This window comes from Chlamydotis macqueenii, chromosome 10 (genome assembly GCF_036417535.1).
Source record: "Chlamydotis macqueenii isolate bChlMac1 chromosome 10, bChlMac1.mat, whole genome shotgun sequence".
Classification (NCBI taxonomy): Eukaryota; Metazoa; Chordata; class Aves; order Otidiformes; family Otididae; genus Chlamydotis; species Chlamydotis macqueenii.
In genome coordinates, this window is record NC_141565.1 from 3,027,371 (window position 1) to 3,047,292 (window position 19,922).

At 44.8% G+C, this 19,922-nt stretch overlaps 1 protein-coding gene across 1 annotated transcript in view; it reads right to left on the reverse strand.

Moving 5' to 3' along the window:
- Nucleotides 1-16,948, reverse strand: part of SLC6A1 (solute carrier family 6 member 1) — a 59,157-nt gene extending 42,209 nt beyond the window's left edge. Inside the window, exon 1 of the mRNA XM_086755407.1 lies at nucleotides 16,820-16,948. The gene's annotated coding sequence lies outside the window, so the exon portion shown is untranslated. The remainder of the gene's footprint in view (nucleotides 1-16,819) is intronic.
- Between the last annotated feature and the right edge of the window lie 2,974 nt (nucleotides 16,949-19,922).

The window sequence follows — 19,922 nt, forward strand, 5'->3', positions numbered from 1 at the left end:
AAACTCTAAATATTATTTCCTACTTATGTAAGTGTTCAGCAAAGTGCCTCCACCCAGTAGAGGACAGGCCACCCTAAGTTATCACCAGTTTTGGACTTCCATCATTCCTGCCTTCAAACCATTTGACCTTCTATGCGGCAGCTCGTTACAGGGACACACCAGCACACGAATTCATCTCTCAATAGCCTTACGGGGTAACCACATTCAGAGCAAGTCTGGTACTTTGTTTAAGAAGGCAACATCTTTACCAGCTTGCCACACTTCAGATGCTACTTCGTATGTTTTTATTGTCTGGTCTGTTTTTCCAGGCTTGTTCACAAAAAGCAAGCTTGTACAACGGCTATCGGCAAGTCATCGCTTACCTCAACCAAAGATAATGGGAAACTGAGGAAATTTCATTCCTCTTATGCCATAGAAGCATTCGTAGGTATCGAATGGTACAATTAAAAAAGCAAAAAAAAAAAAAAAAAAAAAAAAAAAAAAAAAGAGTAAAACTTGTTTATTTTTTACAACTAATATATAAGAAAGAACAACTATGGTAACATCATTTTTTCAACAATAGATGACATTTCCAATTCATTCACAATATTTGCACAGGGAATGTCAAAGATGTGTATGTCATTAGGAGAGTGTTGATTCTAAATCACCCCTGGATTATATTAAATAATGTGGCTGAATTTGTCAAAGGAGCCAAAAATACCTCTGTGTGCATTTCAGGGGGATTAAGTTGTCTGTCTTTCTTAGACTTAGAAACAGAAAAAGGTACCCTGAACGATTCACGTCTGCTTTGGTTCTGAAAGACTAGATTTAATTCTGTTTTGGTCTAATGGCTGGCAGAGACCAGGAAAGGAGAGATGGAGATGAGCGCAGGAGAGGGATTACAGCTGCCAATCAAATCCCCAAATAGCACTACCATTTTTAAGACCCATTGGACCAAATCTTGACTCCTTTTATTAGCAAAGAAATTCCCATTAACTGAGACTGTTCCACACAAGACAGCACTCTACACCTTGCATAATTCAGCTACTGAATACAAACTGCCATTTCCAGCTCTCCCAGCACTCCGTATTTGTTATGCATAACACACTCCAGCGCACACAACGGCTCTTTTTCGGGCGCATCACAGCGAGATGACAGAGTGTCAGCTTAGAGCTGCCCTGGAAGATTCCCCCTCCTCGCAGAGATGCCAATCCAAGATTCCACAGCAAAGGCACGTCCGTGTTGTACCGCGCGTCAGCCGCTACGAACAACAGCCTGAAGCGTGCTTCCTGACCCCCCTCCTGCAAACAAAGGGTCATTATTCCTGTGGTAGGAGAGCTTTCACAAAACCTGTGAGTCTTGGCTGCTACATGGCAGAGAGAACTCACGCTCCTGCTAAATAAAGTTTCCTAGAAAGAAACCGTGATGCTGCAGACATTTGTTTGCAAGACGGTTCAGACATCCTCAAACACAACTCACTTCCTCCGCACATCCAGCCAGTGATGGGATTTCACCTCCGATTTTAAGGATGTTGTCATCATTATTCAAACAAAACACAGAGCCTCGTTCTAAATGGAATGCAGATTATTTCAGTTTGCTGCTCCAGAAGGGGGAAGTTGCTTTGTGGAAGCAACAGTGATGCTACGTAGCTGGGACTGAATGAACCCTCTAGGAAACAAGTGGAAGCAGCTTTCTTTTGTGGTCCCTGTCCTCCAGACAGAACAATAACCGACTCTGCTTTCCAGATGAAAACAAGGACCCTCCTCCACAGAATGTCATGGCGGCCCAGCCGCCGTCCAGGCAACATTTTGTGCTTCCCATAGCCATCTCTAAACGCACACCATTGCTCTGTCCACCGCTGTGGGTGCACCAAGACCCCCCAGCTTTCAATTTACACTTCAGCCTCTCCTCAGCCCCCTGATTTCCACTACATGAGTTTCTGCTGGAAAAGCACCACTCATTTCTAGCGGCTGCGTGGGCAAATCCTCCATCCCGAAGGCAGGAACATCATGGAGAAAGACTGCTGTACAACTGACATTCATAGCTAGGAATAGGGAATAATTCTTGTTACACTCACATAAGATAAACAACTACACAATTACTTCACAGCAATGTCTTTAAGAAAAATAAACAAAGCAGTGTGATCTGGAAACATTCAAGACCAGGTTGGCCGGGGCTCTGAGCAACCTGATCTGGTTGGAGATGCCCCTGCTCCTTGCAGGGGGGTTGGACTGGGTGGGCTTTGAAGGTCCCTTCCCACCCAAACCATTTGATGATTCTATGATCTTAATTGGCCCAGCAAATCTACAGAGAGGGTCATGAGGCATTTCACACAGAAACCAACTCAGCATGATCACTGATAATCTAAGGGTGTGTGGTACCCATGTAAATCTCCTTGCTCCAGCCATTTTCTGTAGGAGTGCGTGAATTCTGTGTTGTTGGACAGAACTATCTGGAGACAGCCATACACTTTGGTCTCAGACACAAGCTAGGTGCTAAATGTAGTAAATCACCTGTGTTCCTGCTTCTGACCCAATGTTAGTTCTTAACAATTCCAAGGGAAAAGTGGTGTTGTTGCTTTTTTTTTTTTTTAATGGCTACAGCATTCCTCACCTCAGAATTTTTTGCTTATGCTCCTAATCCAGAAGTGAGCAAGGCCCAGTGACAAGCGTGAGGTTCTTCAAGTGGAGATTGTCACCTGCTGCCATCAAATGCTCTTCAGCTGCAAGCTCTCCTCACAGACCTAGCTTGTTCGAGGGGGCCAGTGCCAAATCCCACACCAGCTGGGAAAGACTAAATTGCTCAGAGTAGACTCTTGTTACCATCCAGCCAAAAAGCACGAGACCAAGTGGAATGAAGTGGTGCATGAAGGACAAAATCCACTCCTGTTATATTCCTTGGCCACCCTTTGATCCCAAACGGTCCAAGCAGGAGCGAGCACCACTCGGGCAGCACCAAGCGGCGATCGCTCCAGCACTGCTTCTTCCACCGCTGCCAAAGTCTCCTGCATGCAGCCAGGCAGGCAGGGCGTTGGGCTGCGAGAGCCTTCATCTGCTTTCCAGAGAGGAGACCAGAGGATGACACTGGACTCTTTCCATTGTGGCCATTCCCTTGCAGGGTCAGCTATTCACATGTCTTCCTATCCACAAGAGAAGTACAACTGGTGTATTTTTTGTGCAATTACAGCTATTTTTCCTCATTCTCTGCTTCAACAACAGCAGCGTGTCTCCTAACAGCTCAAGTGCCCTCAGTCTGCACACCTTTGTCATCCCCCCAGAAGAAAACTGCCCGTCAATCTGCACACTTTTTTGGTTTGCTTTATGTGTTTGCCAGTGTTACCCACCATCAGGGTGATTTTTAGACTGCCCGCATGGAGTGAGGAAGCAGCTAATCCTGATTGCAAATACACGAATGTGATTAATCCCCAAAATACACCGCAGCAAAAAAAATTAGCTGCGATAGCTTTTGAGGGAGCCTGAACACGATGCACTTCAAGACAACATCTCTATAACCTTTGAAGACAGAAGATTATTCGCCTGCCCTTCCATCTCACCTCTACCATCAGTACATCTGTAAATGAAAAGAATTCATCTGCAGCCACAATACACATGGTTTTTAGCTAGCAGGTACGCGGACATTCACATACTCAGCTGCCATATCTTCGGCACCTCTCAGCAATTCTTTTCTTCGACCACTTGAAGCAAATCACAGTGTAAGCTGCTCTGCCCTTGCGATGCCATTCTGTTGTGATTTTCTACAACTTCAGAAATAGTGGCAAAAGGAAAATATAGTGGCCTCATGAAAGAAAACCAATATCTTGCAGGATTCACTCGGAAAGCATTTGTTCCTCAGAAATAAAATAGCTTTCGTGCTACCCAGAAGACAAGGCAGCAAGTTCTTATATAAAGAACAAACTAAATATGGTTGCCTTTCTAATACTGTCAGTGCTGGCACAGACGTGATCTGCAAATAATAGTGTGCGGTGTTTTTTTTAAAATAGACTTTAAAAAGAATATCCAGGAAATCTGTACAGTTTTTCAAAGGTCTACATAAGCATTCCCCAAACCCATATTTGTCCATTACTAAACCGCTTTGGCCAAGATATACATACTCTTTTAAAATAAAAACTATTATTTGATAATTTTCATTTAAACCTTCCCCACCTGCAAGATTTTACCTTTGCAAACTATCCACTTATTTTTATACAATCTGCATAGAGACAGATAGAAGTGGAGCATAATGCTGAAGCTCAATTTTCAATATTAAAAAGCATAAAGCTATAATAAACAAATTCCACCAGTCACAGATCAACTCCCTTTTGTGGGAGGAATTACACTGAGACAAATCAAAGTGTTCCACAGCTTCTCTAAATTGCTTTTGAACACTGTCCTTGTGCACCTCCAGCTCTTTACTATTGATATCAAGCCTGATTTCCATTGAGACCACACTAATAGAATGTCATCACTCTGTAAATCTGCCGAGTCCCTCGGAGACCCTTGGCAACCGCTCCTGTAAATCTAGCGCCTCCTTGGGAACTCTCGTTGTGTAAAATCAAAATCATTCTTATGCTCAGTGGAATTTGATAGACTTGGAGGAGATGAATGCAAATGTGGGAAAACAATCTTCCTCCCAGTCCTCCAAGTGTTGCTGTGAAGCAGAACCATCAATCTCCTTTTCCAGCCAGCCATGAAGATTAAATTCTACGACATGTATCTACGCATCCTCAGGTATCGCTGCATCCTCTTGAAGGCTTAAAGGCTGCTATGAGCACTTGAAAAGGGAGGTATGAACGATAAATCGTAGACAGTCTCCACTTGCTTGTATTCAAAAACCCAGCCAAACCCTTCCTCTGCTCCTCATAGGACCTAGATGTGGCCAAATCCACAACCAGTAACAGTCACCGTTGCTCCACAGAACTCACTGACCTTTCCAAGGTAAGCGTTTGTCTCCTGCTGTTTTCTTCAGAAATACTCGTTCCTATTCCCTTCTCAACCACATAAGCTGATAATTGGAACATTATTGTACTCAACCCAGCGAGTACCCTACACGCCAGGGTTTCTGTGGGTTTGGGGGTTTTTGGCAGGACAGGGGAGGGGGCGGCAGCTGCATTTCTGATCAGACCTGCTCTCCTAAGGTCTATTCAGCCTCAGGACGTTAATGGTTACTTTAGAGTCACGCAATTCCTACAGCTTTAGTACAGGAAACAAAGTAGATTTACAGAATGCTGTGCGCTACACAAGAGCTTGGCAATCAGCAGCAGCTTTCAGATTCAGGGGTTCAACCAAGAAAAGTCACCTAAGGGACAACAGCAAAGTTGAGACGTTTGGTAACTTCTATGGTTTTCCATAGAACGCCAGCAGCAGATTCCCTGTCTGTCACAGATTCCCTGTTTGTTACCTAGCCCCTCAAACTCTACTTTGTTCAGAAGAAGAATGTAAGTTGAGAAGATATTGTGCTATAAACTCAGTCCCTGCCTTTACCAAGTGCAGCAGCGTTTCGACACTGAAAATTCCTGTGGGCAATGTAGTAGACTTGGGGGCAGCAGCACCACACTCGCATTCCTCACGGGCACTTCCAGCCAGGCCGCTGTACGTATTCACAGAAACCCATACGCGCGCCCATACAGAAAAGATGTGTATTTCCTTAAAATTGTGACAGTACCAGGGCAGTTCCAGATAGTTCAAGGAGAAACGAGTGCCAATCAATAACTGTGCCACTGCTAAGCGTTCATTCAGAACCACACTCCACCTTGTTACGGTGACAAGCCATGTCCAGCTGGGCACACAGCATAGGCCAAAACTAAAGCTCCAGCTGACGTTCAGTTCAGGCTGTTTGAACCCGAACGATCATCTTAAACATCGTCAGGTGACAGCGGGAGCATAACTGACGGGAAAATGTAAGAACTGTAGAGTATACACGCCCATAAGACTTGCACAGAGTGTGGGGGGTGTTATCTATACGTGTCCACACACACCCCTACGCAAACCTCACGGGCTCATCCCTGGAAGGCCCCGGTCTCCACTTACAGAACAGCCAGGTAAGAAGTGACCACAGGGCACCAGAGGCACCACTCAAACGAGGAAGGGCTCAGCCAAACTGGTGGATGACGGACAGCACGAGGGTCAGGATTCACTCAGGGGGGAGTTTTACTGACATCTAAGGCCATGTCTGATGTCCAAGTTCACTGACTAAATTCAACATATATTTTATTTCAAGAAAGCTTAACAATTTCCCTCATGAATTATTACATAATCCCAGAAAATGTTAAAGGCTTACAAAAGAAATAGTAGAATCATAGAATGATTTGGGTTGGAAGGGACCTTCAAAGCCCATCCAGTCCAACCCCCTGCAAGGGGCAGGGACATCTCCAACCAGATCAGGTTGCTCAGAGCCCCGGCCAACCTGGCCTGGAATGTTTCCAGGGATGGGGCATCCACCGCCTCTCTGGAGAACCTGGGACAGTGCTCCACCACCCTCAGCATAAAAAAAAAAAAAATTCCTAATATCTAATCTAAATCTACCCCCCTCTATTTTGAGACCATTACCCCTTGTCCTGTCACACCAGGCCCTGCTGAACAGCCTCTCCCCATCTTTCCTGCAGCCCCCTTTTGGCACTGGAAGGTCGCTCTCAGGTCTCCCCAGAGCCTCCTCTTCTCCAGGCTAAACAACCCCAACTCTCTCAGCCTGGCCTCACAGCAGAGCTGCTCCAGCCCTCTCATCATCTTCGTGGCCTCCTCTGGACCTTCTCCAACTGGTCCATGTCCTTCTTGTGTTGGGGGCTCCAGAGCTGGACGCAGTGCTGCAGGTGGGGTCTCACCAGAGCAGAGTAGAGGGGCAGAATCCCCTCCCTAATGGCTTTAAACATATCAGAGTGCAGGGCTACTAGTCCCTTACTATGTTTAAGTGGTCTGAAATGTAACTGTCTATACATCACAAACAGGCACCTTGGTTACAAACAGGCATCTTGGATAATACTTCAGTTTGTCTTGGCTGTACAAAAAAAAAATCCCAGAACTCCTCCAGAGAAGCTGACCCTGTACAATCAGTTTTTTAATTGGCAATAAAACCAGGTACTCTGCTGGGATGTGGTGGTAGGATCCAAAGCCAGGAACAGTAGTCAAGAAAAAACAGAACTAGCAGTCAAGAACAAACAGAACGGATATCTGAGCACCACGCTGGAGATGACCTGCACTGATGAACAAAGTCACACAACCTTGCAAATAATGCCCGGGGGGAACAATAGCCTAGCATTTCTAAATATGACCCCTCAGACACATTTCTGACAAATAATACCCCACATATATTTTAGGTTAGCCACCTCTCCCTCAAGATAAGTATCTTATTAGAGCAGGCCCAGAACACCTCACTCACTCACAGTTCCTGAAGTTCTGCTACTTCTACGGTAGATTGAGACAACATCCAGACATTCAAAGAACATGAGGTAGGTATGAAACAATACACATCATATCCAAAAACCTTGTAAGGTCAATAATTACATGGTATCTTCTCTAACAGGAGGTTTTCTAGGGATTAAAAAAAAAAAAAAGAAAAACAAAAACAAAAAAGCAGAGACCTTCCAATAAGTCTCATGTGTCAATAGTGTGGTGCTTTTGTTTATGGGTTTGTTGTTTGTGGGTTTTTTGGTTTTTTTTTTGTTTTGGGTTTTTTTGTTTGTTTGTTTTTAATAGTTGCCAGAAGTTTGTTTGCTGACACAAACTCCTCATAGTGAAAAATTTGTGAAAGCAGATTTAAGAAAAATTTTAAGGAGTACGTATCCTGGATATAACTTTGGAGGAAGGAAGTGGCAGGTTTGATCGAGTAACATTAGCACTGGGGATGTCAGGACTTTCACCTCTAGAGAGAGGAGAGTGGCCGATCACCAGCAGTCCGGCTGAAGGTAAGCGAGAGCTGCTGGCATCACCCTTCCCAGGGGGTAACACGAGAAGGGCAGTTTTCATTTGCATTATCTCATCTGCACCATCATCCTGGGCAACAGTGGACGCAACTGCCTTGCACTGGGGAACAAATGTGTCCCAGAGACCTCCTCTGAGTGAAGGAAGCAGGATCCTGAAGCAGGACATTATGAGCCTCGGCCGAGATCATGCGCCAGGGCTCACCTGCAGCGATGCAGCGCTCCACCAAGTAACCACCGATGGACCTTCATTGGTTTATGCCAGTGAGGATCTGGGCTATCGGGACAATTATTAGAGTTTCGATGTTGTTGTTCTAGAACCTAAAGAACTTAGGCTGGACATTTATAGCAAATCCAGTCCTGCTTAATTCATTTTTATACAAGATCGCAGGCAGTTTTAGCAGCCCACTAGTATTACACTAACCTGGTAGACACTGCCACTCTGAAAGGTGTGAGTTTCATAGATTTAAAGAAAAAGAGTTCTAAACTCACACAGAATTCCCCCAAATCAAAACCCGCATGTTTTATCTTCCCCCTGCTTGGTGAAATAACCAACACTGCGCTCACTGTCTTGGCTGTCAATGAGTGTGAGATTTCTTAATTACAATATTTTCACAGCTCCACCACTAATCACATTTGTCCTCGTCAAGCTGGAACAAAACCGAACTTTTCAGCAGCACACCAGCAAGGTACACCGGGAAATTGGGGTACTGTGCAGGTGTCCAGGTGACAAGCCACCACACAAAACATTCTATAGGTGAAAATTCGGTTTCCTAAAGCCTTCCATTGTCCCTTTTAACTTGGGCACTCGCCCGTACTGCCTCAGATCCAAAACTTCATTAGCTCCCATTCAACACAACAGTTCGGACGCCGCCAGCTCAACAAGGAAAGGCTGTGAACATAGCAATGCTCTCAAGTGGTCCTGACCCCTTCCTCTCCCCTCACACGCAGAAGTCAACTTTTCTCAAATTAGCAAAATCTCTCTGGTTTTAGGTCAGCTGATAAGCTTCTCTCACTTGCTAGGTGGAACACACAGCACAAAATTTATAAGGAATTCAAGAAATCTTGCAATCAATATGCAGCACAGATCTCTGCACCACAGCAGTTACATTATCCTGTGGGGCACATGCACTGTTCCCATGGCAACCAGCATCCCTCATCCAACTCCATTATTCTGGCTATTTGAGGCTTTCAGAATCTCTGGTGTCCAAGCCACGGCTCAGAGCTACTTTGTGCTAATAAGCCTCAAGAATAGACACAAGAAGAAAAGAAGAAAATACAGCAAACTCTGTTTTCCTCATCTATCAGCAACATGGAAAGCAAGAAGTGGCCTGGGAAATACAATTCCATCGGCGAAGGGGAAGCGACTCTTATATAACAGCCTTCATTAAGCGAGACGAACACTGCTCAAATTCACTATAGGCTGTTAATTCCAGAAAAATTAACAGTCAGCTCAGTAAGTCTGTTGATGAAGAATGACTTTGTAATAGGTATGAGGAAACAAAAACCTTGCTGTATTAATTTCTGTATCATTGATACCAAATATATCTTTATTTTTAAAAAGGACTGAGTTTCTAACTATCTGCAGAACAGTTCAAGAAAATAATTTGATTTTGACCTTTTTATGACATCCAATATTAAGTTTTAAACAGCTATTACCAAAATCTATAATCTTTATAGTATAATCTATATTTGGTTTATTTAAATTGTCCCTAGATACTTTTAAGTAAGCTTTCTCTATCAATAACACCACTTTTTTTTTTTGGCATTTAAGCATTTCCACATCAAAGCAACCTCATTATGCTTTGCACAGCTTAATACCAAGTTTCTCTTAGTCACCACCCAGGGAATTTCAGACAGAAAATAAATACCCTAATTTATTAAAGCGACCCTTGACAAACCATCCCTAAGTTGCTAGCTAGAGGTTTTATCCCTGTGTAACACACACGGGTCAGTAGGAACAGAAATACTTTGAAGTTGGAGGGTTTGAAGGCTTTTAAAAAGCAATGTTAAAAGAAAGAAAGAATAAAGAAAGAAGGCGGAACACTAGGAAGTGCCCTTACAGCTGCCAAAGGAGGCTGACAGGCTGCTACGCGTAAGCTCAGTGGTGCTCAGCACCGGTTCAGAGAGAGCAGTGACCGGCTCCGGGCCCTCACCTGCGTTGTTTCTGCAGCACCTGCTGCTTCATCAACTCCGTGCCTGCTGTCAGTCTCCAGGCAGATGCTGCCTGTCCAAGGAAAGCGAAGACAGCATGATTACTATTTAAGAATGTAACTTCCATGGTTTAAGCGTCTTCACATCCGAGGCTGAAGTTGCTATTCAGCTCTGGGACAGATTCTGAGTTCTGCTCATGTTTGACAGCCAGTGAAATCAATGGAATTAAATTCAAGTCATTTGTACCACTTAAGCCCACAAAGCAGCTTAACATATTTAATCATATAGCTTTCTGCTAATAAATAGTTCGCAAGAGGAAAAAAAGGCATGGAATTTTCCATCCACACCTTCCCTTTGGAACCTGCATAAGAAGTATGCACAACTCTGATTGTCTTGCTCCCGAGACTGAAAAACTCTGTTTCCACAGAGAAGATACAGAGAGATGACCCAGGAATGCTTAAACTGCTCTTCCTTTTTTTTTGTGCTTCAACGCAAGGATGGCTGCTTACTTCCAGCGCAAATGCAGGGTCTGCGTCACCCTCCTGTACGTGACCAGCAAGGGACACCGAGATGGGGCTGCTAGGTGAAGGCAACCAGGCGATGCAGCTGTGGAAGATGACATTGTGTTACCCTAAAACCCATCTGCTCAGCTAGAGTGGATCTACGACACAAGAGCAGCAGGATCCTTGAGGAATTATATTCTTCCAGAAGTGTTAAAACCCCGTTCAAATAATCCCCGTTAATTTTAATTTCGGAAGGTTAGATAGTCCTCAGAATTTTCTCTAATTGCACATTCCTCAGAATAGACTCCTCTGGTTGCTCTGTAATCAAATCATAATTAAGGCATCTGTGTCATTTTATCTATCCCTTCCTGCTATTTGTAGCATTTACAGAAGGCAACAAAGATGCAGCATGCAAAATTTCCAGCATCAAGGCTCATCATCAGAGCAATAATAGGGGTTTGTGCTAGTGTGACTGTCTGAGTGTCTGCTTAGGCTTTCATTAGCCTTTAAAAACAGCCGAGGAGGAGAAGAATACTAAACAGTGCCCCCCTTGTTGCAGCCACAACTGGAGGCCATGTTTCATTCCTCTGACACTTGTTTCTAACACAGCCGCCTCATTCCATCTCAGCCTCACGGAGAAAACAGTCACACAGCGGGGAAACAGTTGTCATAGCCTGAAATTGAGAGATATGTTAAATGGCAATATCACCTTGATAGAGAGAAATATTTTCTCTTTGAGCACTGTATCAGCTGTCAGACTGAGGCTCCGCGACATTTCAGCCAGGAAACAAAACCAAAAAAAAAAAAAAAAAAAAAAATCAAAAAAAAAAAAATCAACCGACAAGCAAACCAATTCCCCCGAGCTGATTTACAGAACTCCCAAAGGAACAATTCCAGGGTTCGGATGGTGAAGAGTTTGTGGCACGTGCCCTTCACTCCTGAGGGTATACTGGAAGGGTACCATTTCGGAAGACAGGTGACAGCACAAACGACGCAGACTGCCCCCGCCCCTCCAGCACCCACCACTCAGAAGTGATGAAAACACCGAACAAACTTCTCTGGGAAAACAGTTTGCATCTTGAGCTTAGTTTTATCTGTTTTACTTCAGAAGGAGGAAAAAAAAAATTAAGAAGAATCCAAAATTTCTTGCACAAACAGAACTCAAGATCAGACTGTGACAATTTCAATAGAAACTAAAAATTCATAAGTAAAGGAATACAGTGATTGGTAACTGACAGCATACATTTTTCAAATTAAAATTTTGTGATGTGTTTATTCACCACCGACATCACTTTTTCTTCCTTTCTTCTAACCCTAGATTTTAGTCCTGTTACACAGTTTCATAAAGTTACAGAATGAACCTCAACTGTGCAGGTATTGCTCGATAAGCACATGAATACAATTGGTATCAAAAGTACTGATTTTTCACTGTATGGTTTTCATGATAACATCAGTCTAATTAAACATTGAAATAATTGTTATTTTACACAGATGATTAAATTTACACCAACATTATTCTAGAGCCAGTGCTACGAACTAAAATCAGCATTAAATTTGCTAACAACATATCACATCTTTTAAAACATAAAGATCAAAACTGGAATAAAAATTAAAAAATTTACAGCTTAACAAATCATAGAATAGATCTACGATTCACTCTATTAATGATTCTTCACTAACTTCTATTTTTGGACAATGAATTATTTCAGAAGTTACTTTGAGTGGAAAAGTGATTTTGGAACAACTGATACCTGAATATGCTTCACTTAATTCTTAAATAGAAAGCCTTTTCATATCTAATAGATAAGGTTAGTGTGTAAGGCTCACATCTGGGTTTGATTTTTTTTTTTTTTAGGGTTTTGTTGTTGGGTTTTTTTGTGTTTTGTCGGGTTTGTTTTGGAGTTTTTTTGTGGTGTGGTTTTTTTTTTTTTAACTAGACAAGAGTGGCACATCTTAATTCCTTCTGAGCAAGACACACACAGGACTCCTGAGACACCAGAGTGATTGCCGAAAGCGCTGCATCAGTCACAGCTGAAGCCAAAGGGCTGGTACCTGTTACACCTCGTGGGCTCCCCGTAACGAACAGCTGTCATCAACCCAATAAAAGCAGAATTCTTGTTAAGAGAGTGGCATTTTCTGCACATTCAGGGCTGCTCAGGGTAGCAACAGGGAGACACCAGCACGTTAACGTGAACGGTTTGGATCTGCTCCCCTGGGGCAAAGCCAAAGCCTGACCTCCCGGGCTGACGCTGTCCCAGCGACACTGGTGCGACCGGCAGCAGCATCCAGTCCCTGGGCTGCAGATTACATCAGCTCTGTGGTGGACGTGGTCAGCGTCTTCTGTGTTCACACAAGCTTGCACGTTGTCCAGATCTTGAACAACTAAAGTTATTTGCAAAATACATTTGTGCAAAAATAAAAAACCACAAAGTTTCCTGGAAAGTAACAGTTTGTATTTGTGTTGCACTGAGTGACCTTCCTTCTTCAAACTCCTTCATAACGGAAAGGAGGGTAGAGTACATGCACAAAAATACAATTAATTATTTTACTTGCTAGTATATGAGGGACCAAATCCTGTCTGCACTCTGTAAATAGCACTCTTTATGCAGTTGGCAATTTTTTTTCCATCAGTAAGGGAAATCCAGGTATAGCTGAACCTGCTTATCAGGTTCCCTTCCAACCTGACTGAACAAAACACATCTCAAACATCCAGCCGCTGGTGTTGCCTTTATAAAAAGCTCACACAAGTGGCCTGAGGAAGCCTCAGATTTTATAGATATTCTTTTCCCCTTTAAAATATAAATTAAAAAGTGTAAATCCAAAAATCCACTTGGTATTTCATTCTATCCTCACATAGAGCTTACGACAAAAGCAGAAGTTGGGGCTGAAACACCGGCTGTCCTCACGCTGACAGTCAAAGGACCTGCTTCTGGAAGCAAGGGCACAAAATAGCTCAGTTGCTAGAAGTTCTGAAGTGTATCAACCGTTTGCTTTTTTTTTTTTAAAGCCAGATACCACATAATTCACCCGTGATCTCAATGCAGCTTAGTCTTGTGGTAGATAACACGAGTCTAAAGATTGCATTTCTTACTGCTATTTGTACAACAAAAGACTTTGCTGCCTTGCCCACTGTTTTACTGACCACTGCAACCGCTGACCTTGTCTTTTAAGCGAGATATGTCACGACTCTGACAGCGTTCGCTGTCTCTCTCTATTTGGCCACGTCTACACCGTCATCGCCTGTTCAAAGGGGTCAGGACTGCAGCATCAACGTTCCGTTACAAGAATTCAGAAAGGCTTTGAGGTGCACTGCTTTCTGCATTTATGTAACCAAATGTGTCACCATATTAAAAGCACAACCATGCAAATGTCACAGATGACCATGTAACATGCAGTCGAGAGGCACAGATATGTCCCCAAGTCCAAATTCATTTTTCGTTTCCAAAGTTCAAGGCAAGCATGAGTTAGAAGAAATCATGGTAAGTAGAAAATCTTAAGATAACTTGAAAAGAAGTTGTCACCAAGGATTCTCTTCAGAGATAATATTTTTTTTCCAAATCACTTGTTCGTAGTTGAGTCATCCCAGAAAGCATCTAAAGCTTGTGGAAATTTGTCACCGCATACAGGATGATGAGTGCAGAACTCTTACGGATTATTTAGAAATTTCCTTTTTGCATCGATGGCTTGGGGAATAGATTCAAATATACAGTCAAAAACCACCTTCCTACTTCGCCTGTTCCCAGTCCTCGTGCTCAATTACTACTCTGTTATACTCAATAGTGCCGTCAATACCGCAGTGCTTTAGCAATAACAGAAGCGTCACATCAGCAGTCAGCATCTTCAGCAAATATATTAACCACCAACTCGTCAGTGCTAAAAAAATCCTCGTTTACTTTCAAAACGCATTTTAGCAACGCACGGTATTCATGACATTGGAGTATGCAGGTTCTGAACATTATAAGAAACAAACCCGGCTTTTAACTTCACCAAACGAAACTACACGTTCAATAAAGCAGACATGAAAATTGCTTAATTTCTCCCTTTTCCACACGCATATGAAGTACTACAATTTACACACATAAAATGCACACAGCCCCGTCTAGAGTATTTCAAATGCACTGAGTATGAAGAAATTCATGATCACAAACCAACTATTTATCATGAAAACAACTGCCTAAGATTCGCAAAGACCCACGCTCATATGAGCACAAACACACGATAAAAATAAACCGTAAAAACTCGCAGTCCATGCTGATCATCACTAAATGACATCACTTGTACCTTTAACCTCAGAAGAAACAAAATCCAACAATTTCTTACACATTCTAAAAACTCTAAAGATTTAGAGCTCTCTTACAAGGAATTCCCTAGGATGACAGTGTTGATATTAAAATGCTTCAAACTTATCAATGGTTAAATTATGCTACCAAGATAGGAAAAAAAAAAAAAAAAAGATAGAGTTGAGCTGTCAATTCTTAACACAGTATTAACGTGGCAATTTCTGACAGATTTCACCCGTTTACCATTAAGACTGAGATTTATTTTGGCAGCTGAAGGAAGAGATCAGCTTATGTTTTCTCCGTTCCCTCCACCCCACCTAAAGTATTTGGTTTCACACACGTTAAGTGACTCGATCCCCAACAGTGCTGAAGTTCCACATACCCAGTTAAAGTCAATTTGGACAGCCCAAGCTGAGTGCCTTTGAAATTCATGTCACTTTTGCACCTGCACACAAATTGAATAACTCCACGTTTTAAATCACTGCCCTTCATATCTAGATCTCCACATTTAAAAAGATAAACTGCCAAGTTCCTCAGATTTTGAGGAGACCAGGATCAGCTGCTGTCCCTTTAATGTTCCACCTCGTCTCCAAAAGAAATGTCTTTTTTCTGGAGCTCACTGCGATTCACTGGAATTTGCCAGGCAGGTCAGGAAATCCCCTGAAGCAGAGGAAGAATATTAAAGAGATGGGACATGTATATCAAATCTCATTACTGTTCTCTTATGAGAATCAATCAAGTGAAAGGATGTGATGATGTCATTATGACATCATTTACTTTGGGATTAGAAATCCATAGCTACTTAGCAACCAAAGCCATCCAATACAGAAGTCAGAGATCCAGTGGAAGATGTTATCATCTGACCCATTTACTGCCCGATAAATATTTGTCAATTCTTGCTTCAACACCTTGTGAGACACACAGTAACTCAAGAACCCCGTTGTTTCAGGTGCAGAATATTTGAAATCAATCAATCATTCTCAGTGAACCTGTTTTTATTGTTAATATCTAAGGACCTTTTTTAACCCCATAACAGCTAATATGCACATTCCCTCACAGTCATCTTCCTTTTCACCTTCTCATAGACCTAAGCCCTACAAATGCAAAGAGAAAAAGCTTGTGCTGAACAGACTTTATCATTTTAAGAACTACAATCTCCATCAGAAACTCAAACTTCGTACAGCCAAGGGAGAGTAACGTAATTGCATAAGAAAGCAAGCTTAGAGAGCGTGCTTATTTCCATGGCTTCAATAAGCTGACAATGTCTAGCTGATGAGCTCCAGTATCTGTCAGAAACTCCAACGGAAAAAAAAAAAAAAATGAAAAGCTTTGTGGATGAAAAAAAAAAAAAAAAAAAGAATCGGTCACGCTACTTCTGCGGCTATTTCTGGGACCTGAAAAGGGTTTGATGCCCGGAATCTATGCCTGACCTGATTTTCTTTAAAGTTCACCCCTCTCTGCGGCAGGCGCAGTTTAAGCGAGGTCCGAAGCGGCCGAGCACGGCGAACACGAGCCGAAACCGCAGCTCCATCCCCGCAGCCACCGGCCCCACACTTGGCGGTTTCAAACCGCGCTCCGCGACCGGCTAGCACAGCGCTGGGACACATTTAACATCAAAGCAAATAAAACACCCCACCCTCTGGAAATAACTTTTTATTCGGACCAGGCTGTCCAAGAATTCCACCGACACCGGAGCCCCGCGGGGAACGCGGGACCTCCGCTCCCCCCACCCCGGTTACTGAAGCACCCGCACCCCCGCACACGCCCGCCCGGAACGGCGAGGGCTCCGCGGGGCTCGGCACCGGCCGCCCGAAATGAACGAGGCGGCCCCGCCGAGCCCGCGAAGCCGCCCCGGGGCCACGGCAACAGGCGCCCGCCCGCCGCTTCCCGCCCGATTTTACCTCAGCGGCCGCCGCCTCAGCCCCCTTCCCCCGAGGGCGGCCGTGCCCGCGGGAAGGACTGAAGTTTGCGCCGGAACGCGCACACCCTACCTGCCGCCGTGGCGGAGGAGGAGGAAGAGGAGGAGGAGGAGGCGCTGCCGTTGCCGCCGCCAACCGGCCCGAGCCACCGGCGCTACCCTCCCCGAGCGATAGTAATGTTCATTTAAAGCTCGGCGCCCGCCGCTCCGCCGCGCCCTCCCCACGCAGCAGCGGCCGCGCAGCAGCGGGGCCGGGCCCGCCCCGCTCCGCCCCCGGCCCCGTCCCGCCCCTGGCCCGCCCCGGTCCCCCCCTCGCTTGGGGCCTGGCCCGCCGCGGTCCCGCCGGCTGCCCCTCAGGTCTGGCGCGGCCGGATGCACCGGTCCCATCGCTCAGCGTGGAGGCGACGCCTTTTACCGACTCACCCCTTCCCCCTCGTCCGTCTCCAGGACCCCTGTCACCGTGCCGGTGATCGGTTCCCCTGAGCAGTTCGGCGATGGCCGGTTCCCCCTCGGCCGGAGTTAAGGGAAGTTGAACGAAGAAGTTAAGAACGGCAAGTCTGGGGAGCCGCTAGAAAAACGAACTGGTTTCCGACCGAGCTTGAGCTGTGTTTCCAGGTGGAAAGAGGTTTCAAACAGGAGAGCTTAGAACTGTGTTTTGGAAGTGCTGGAATGTAGATACCATTCAAACTTCCTCAAAAATGTAGGAAAATAAATGGTCAGAATCACCCCTTTCTTGGGATCCTCTTCACTTTGGCGTTTCCTCCCGGTAAGGTTTCCAGTTAGAAATCCCTGGCCATTTCTCCAGAGGGCACATTTCCCAGAGCGCAAGAGCAGGGCGAGCTCCGCGCTGGGGTGATGTGTTGGAGCAACACTGCCCTGTCCCAGGGACTGCAGAGCGGATGCTCGCGCTCCCGTGGCGTGCGGTGTGTCACCAGGGACAGCCACATCCCAGATGTCCAACGGATGCTAGAAGGAAAAAACCACTGGCGCCTTTGACTTCATAGAATCATAGAATCATAGAATAATTAGAGTTGGAAGGGACCTTCAACGGTCATCTAGTCCAACCCCCCTGCAAGGAGCAGGGACATCCCTGACTAGGTCAGGTTGCTCAGAGCCTCATCCAGCCTGGCCTTGAACGATTCCAGGGATGGGGCATCCACCACCTCTCTGGGCAACCTGTTCCAGTGCTCTACAACTCTCATTGTAAAAAATTTTTTTCTCATATCTAATCTAAACCTACCTCCTTCTAATTTAAACCCATTACCCCTTGAATTACCTCTCTGAAATGAGTGAACGGCAGTGACAACTGGCCAGAGGACTGAACCAAAAGAGTGTCTTCTAGAGAGTTTTTCAAGGTACGCTGGTTTCTCTTGCGGCAGGATTGAAGTCGCCATCACTGGAATAGAAGACTTGGTCCCATGTCTTTTCCCGTGTCTCACGCATTAAAACGCAGCCTCTGTTGTTTAGAAGGCGAAGTAGCGTTCACAATCTCTGCTAAGATTGTTGTCTTATACAAAAAATCAGTAGCAAACCCGCAACATGCATGGCACTGCCATCCGCTTGTCAAGTCTGGAAGACCTTGGTTCCTTTTCCTCCCAAGCAGGTGTGGAGGGTTTTTTTTTGGTTATCGTTTACCCCGTCAGTGGATTATGAGCCCACCCCAAATGTCTGTCTGTCTACATTGCTCTGTGTGAATTTAAGGATGATGTGTGATGATGTTTAATCCGTGACAATCATACAGCAATGGAAATACCAACACTGATGTCTGTTACTGGGACATGCAGATAGAGAGGGTACATCTCACAAAATTGGCTAATTACCATTGTGAAACCCAGCTAATTGAGCTGGGGTGGCCAGATTGCTCAAAATCTTCAATGACCTGCTTGTGAGCTTTGATGTAGAAAATATGTTAGCAGAGTTCAACACTGCTGCCCATTAATTACAAGGAGCATTTATGCAGAGACTAATAAGTGGATTGTCCTGTAATCCACCATAATAATCAGGAATTTTCTTTGCCTGTGTGGTTTGAAAAGCTGATAGCCAGTGGTACTCTAGCTGTCTGAATTGTACAGTGGCAATGAGTAACTACTGCTCTGGCGTCTCCACTATTCCTTCAGGGTTCTAGATTTTGCTGCTGATTCGATTAGCCCTTGTCTTCATCACAGTCCCATTGTCCGTGGGTTTTGGCTAAGTATTTGTTCTGACTGACTTGGCTTTTTTTTTTTTAAATATAGGATACATTTGGTTGTTTAGACCTGCTCCCAGAGCAGTACTGACTATTCAGTTCACCTGAGGCTGGATCGGGGCAGGGCTGTGCCGTGCGTACAGAAGAGGCCCACAACCCTCCCCGCTCCGTTGGCATTGTCTGGTCAGACGTCTGCGGGTTGCCCGCCGTGCTGTGGCCCTGTGAATGTCTAGGTTTCTTCTGCACCGGTTACAATGCAGTGGGGTCACTACCTCCGTGACAACCTGCATGGGTAAGGTCAAAACTACCATCTGAAAACATAAACTGGCCATCTGCAGCCACAGGTAGAGGGTTTTCTACCACTTCTCCTCACATTTTTGAATGGCATGCTTTAGCCTAGATGTGTTTCTTTTTACTGGAAAGCTCAAGTTTTGCAGAGTAACTCAACATTAAAGGAATTACATTCTGCGGCAAATTCCATTAATAGCCAACACTGTGCAGAGCAAACCCTAGCCAAGTGGTTCCCGAATTGTTGCTCGTGAGCTGCTGGTCACTGCATGGGATTTACATTTCAGCAGCGCACCTGTATTAAGAGAGTGCATTTCAAGATCTCCTCAATTCGGTTTGATCTGATTATGGTCCATGAGGGATTTGGAAAGTTAAAATTACCCTACTGATCCAATGTGCTTGGAAGGTGGTGCTGTAGTATCACAAAGCCAAGATGCTAACCAACCTTCCTTCCTTCCTCCCTTCCTTCCTTCCTCCCTTCCTTCCTTCCTTCCTCCCTTCCTTCCTTCCTTCCTTCCTTTCTTCCTTCCTTCCTCCCTTCCTTCCTTCTTCCTTCCTTCCTTCCTTCCTCCCTTCCTCCCTTCCTCCCTCCCTCCCTCCCTCCTTCCCTTCCTTCCTCCCTTCCTTCCTCCCTTCCTCCCACCCTTTCTTCCTTCCTTCCCTCCCTTCCTTCCTTCCCTCCTTCCTTCCTTCCTTCCTTCCT